The sequence below is a fragment of the Bombina bombina genome, chromosome 3 (genome assembly GCF_027579735.1).
Source record: "Bombina bombina isolate aBomBom1 chromosome 3, aBomBom1.pri, whole genome shotgun sequence".
Taxonomy (NCBI): domain Eukaryota; kingdom Metazoa; phylum Chordata; class Amphibia; order Anura; family Bombinatoridae; genus Bombina; species Bombina bombina.
Genome location: NC_069501.1, coordinates 488,055,122 through 488,059,307, shown reverse-complemented (window position 1 = coordinate 488,059,307; position 4,186 = coordinate 488,055,122).

Sequence of the window (4,186 nt, the reverse complement as noted above, 5' to 3'; positions counted from 1 at the left end):
AGTAGTAGTGGAGAATGTGAGAATGTTGCTGACTATTTAAAGCCGTGTACAGCCACATTTTCAAAGGAGAAAGCTAGAGCACACGCAGTAGGGTTGGTGTTTTAGTCAATTATATGTATAAGATTAAAAATATTCTATTGTTCTTAGAAAACTGAATAGTGAATAGATATTTTCTTATTGAAATCAAAATTAAGCTACTTGGTTTGTTCATTTTACTCTAAGGCCCCTATTTAACAAAGGTCTGTCGGACATAATCCGACAGTGTGGATCAGGTCCGACAGACCTCACTGAATGCGGAGAGCAATACGCTCTCCGTATTCAGCATTGCACCAGCAGCTCTTGTGAGCTGCTGGTGCAACGCTGCCCCCTGCAGATTCGCGGCCAATCGGCCACCAGCAGGGGGGTGTCTGTCCGCCTGTTCAGAGCAGGCGGACAGGTTATGGGGCAGCAGTCTTTAGACCGTTGCTTCATAACTGGTGTTTCTGGCGAGCCTGCAGGCTCGCCAGAAACACGGGCCCTCAAGCTCCATCCGGAGCTTGATAAATGGGCCCCTAACTGTGTACATGGAATTACCAATGTTCTATAATAGCCAATAGGAATGAATGATAAAATAACTGTTTAATCAAAATAAAATGTATAGAAATTAACCAGTTATAGATTACTTTGATTAAGTGATATCATTTTGATTTCTAAATATCGTATTTAACATAGAAATATTTTTTTAATATTTGTTTTATTTTTCTATTTTGATTGACACCGGTTACCTTTTGGTAGTATTTTTTTAAATGTAATTCTGAGAATTTTTTAATTATGTCATGTTGCTTGAAATTTACTTTCTCTTTACTATCAGATACAGGGCTTGAGGATCAAAAACTTACCGTTGGGGATTTTTTTTAAGACCTTATATTGTAATATAGTAGTCTCATCATCATCACATACAGAACTCTACTCAGTGAGATAAACATCTCTCAAAGTAAAATTTGTGTTTCAAAAATTGTTTGAGGGACAATGCCATACTGACAAAACTTCTTAGATCAACATGCCTGAGTGGAGTGCTTTAGATCATTGGGCCCATAGTTTGAAGCTTTTGTCGGCCATTGTCATTATAGTGGTGGCGTCACTATTTGCTACATTATCTTCTGTTAGAGTTAATGGAACTTAAAGGGACACTGAACCCAATTCTTTTTCTTTTGTGATTCAGATAGAGCATGACATTTTAAGCAACTTCCTAATTTACTCCTATTATCAAATTGTCTTCATTCTCTTGCTATCTTTATTTGAATTGCAAGAATGTAAGTTTAGATGCTGGCCTATTTTTGGTTAACAACTTGGGTTGTTCTTGCTGATTGGTGGATGAATTCATACACCAATAAAAAAAGTGCTGTCGATAGTCCTGAACCCAAAAAAAAACTTAGATGCATTCTTATTCAAATAAAGATGGTAAGAGAACAAAGAAAATTTGATAATAGGAGTAAATTAGAAAGTTACTTAAAATTGCATGCACTATCTGAATCACAAAAGAAAAACGATGGGTTTAGTGTCCCTTTAAGAGTATATTATGTGAAGAATAAGTCCTCCTGTGTTAGACATTCAGAAAAAAATCAAAAGTTGTGATTATTAAAAAGAAAAAAAATGTTTATGTATGTGTAAAAACATTTATTGTTACAAAAAAACAAAACCTTCATATCTTTTAAGATGTTAGATTGCCTGTCCTTTCCTATCCAAAACCAAATGTGTAGCTACAATTGAATTGCCTATTATGATGACCATATACTTTCTCAGTGGTAGGCCTTCCTTGAAGGTCTGTGGACCTTCCATAAAATGGTTATGAAAGTCAACATAGAGTACTTGATAATTCTATTCCTGCACTTATTGCATTTAAAAATGTTAAACTTGCAAACCTGGAAATATTATTTAAATACCTAGGGAAGTTTTATTAAATTGATTTTAGTGTTTTTTTATTATTGATTGTATTATCTTTGTAAATAATAATAATAAAAAAATCACCCAAGCTGCTAAACAATATGTATCAACCTGGAATCTAACTGTGGTGTTCATAATTAATTTTTTTTAACTGAGCTTTTTGCACTGCCACAGTAGCTGTTGTTTTCTTTGCTATTCCAAATGATATTAGGGTACAAACTACTTTTCCAAACATCCCACCCTTTGCAAAGGTAATATTTTTGTCCGCGATGTAGGAAAAACAAAACAACTACATAATTCTGAGATTAAAGGCATTAGTTATTGTTGACCTTTTTAAACAAATTATGGGGACTCACTTTCATGTTGGAAAAAAATGCTAAAAATAAATAAAAATATGTTCATAAGAAAGTATAAATTCCAAAATATTTTACATCACCATTTTTCATAAATATTTATGCCATTAAGCTACACACAGTGAATTATGCCCATCTGTGTTCATTCTATATAATTTGCATTTTGATTCTTGTAGACTAAAATTTAATTTATATCCAATCAAATTACATTTTTAGACTCTCATCCATTCTTATAATTCACCAGTTTTATGTTATGAGATCTCTTCAGCATTCATTACATCATACCTTAGCAATGTCATCAATGATCCCCCATCATAAATACCCTTTAGAATAGAACTGTCTAAAGTATTAACCTGTATATAATTTGCTTTGTTCTAAGTAGTTTTTAATTATCTTGGAAACATAGTTGCTTCATCTTTTTCTTTAATTGCACTTTAATAATCTTAAGCAAGAGTTTGATTTATTTAATGAAAAAAAAAATAATATTAAGATGAAGGATTAATATCTTGGTCCACATACAAAATTATTAAAAGGTACTTCATTTAATGCCAAGATTTGTCAACTTTTGTAGAAGGTTTTTAAGTTGTGCGTAAATTATTGCATTTAAATAATGCAATAATATTACAAAATTAAGACATCATAAATTACAACCATTGAAACTAGACAGACATTAAAAATATAATTTTCATTACATACTCATTAGTTATCTACTAATTTTACTGTACATAATAAATCTAGATTGTAATGTTAGGAAGCTAGCTTTTAATATTAAGTAGGTTGGTATCAATTATTTTCCAAATAATGGTACTGTAGTTAGTTTTGGTGCTGTGAGCATTAAACAATTTTAAAATTAGTGTGAATTAAGTGTAAAAACACAATTTTTTATTTGAATTTAAATTTCTTATTTCTATGTTTCTTTATTTTTATTCCTTGAGTTATGTTCCTCTGATTCTTTCATATTTACTTAGCGTTTTTTTTTTTACTCATTTTATTAACTATATATTTTCCATTTAATAGTGATTATTTCATTTAGCCAAGAATCAACCCTTAAAAAAATAGCCTGGATACAAAAAAAAAAAAAAAGAAACACGTTGATAACCAAAACATGCTTAAAGGGACATGCCACCCACATTTTTTCTTTTATGATTTAGAAAGAGAATGCAATTTTAAACATCTTTCTAATTTACTTATATTATCTAATTTGTTTTATTCTCTTGATATTCTTTGATTAAAAGCATATCTAGATATGCTCACTAGCTGCTGATTGGTTGCTGCACATAGAAGCATCATGTGATTGGCTCACCATGTGCATTGCTTTTTCTTCAAATGAGGATATTTAACAAATGAAGCAAAATAAATTATGGAAGTAAATTGTAATGTTGTTTAAATTTCTATTCTCTATCTGATTCATGAAAGAAAGATTTTGGGTTTAGTGGCCCTTTAAACTTTTCTATGTGTAATCATTCTTTAGCATTTCAAAAGCAAATTCTAGGTTAAGTACAATATAGGTCAACTATAGTTGTGTTGGCAAGAAAAATTATGACATATTTTTTGTAGTAATTCCACTTTTTTTTTTTTTTTATTTCAAAATCCCACGCAGCTCCTGTGTGCAGACCTTTTGCCTACTACATAGAAAGCATAATCTAAAAAACTACCCCCCATTTAATTGGAGTTAATAGCACCAAAAAAATGTTTTCCATGTAGAATACAGATAGCATATCGCTTCATGGGTGTATTTTAGGAGTTTGCTGCTGGATACCCCATAACAAGGGTGATCATATTAATGAATTATGTCCATTATTGACCCAGAATAATGCTGATGAGGTTTTTTGATACAGAAAACAAAAAGGCACAAATGTAGAAAAAATAAATAACTTTGAGTGAGCTCAGCTTATATACAAAAAATTGAG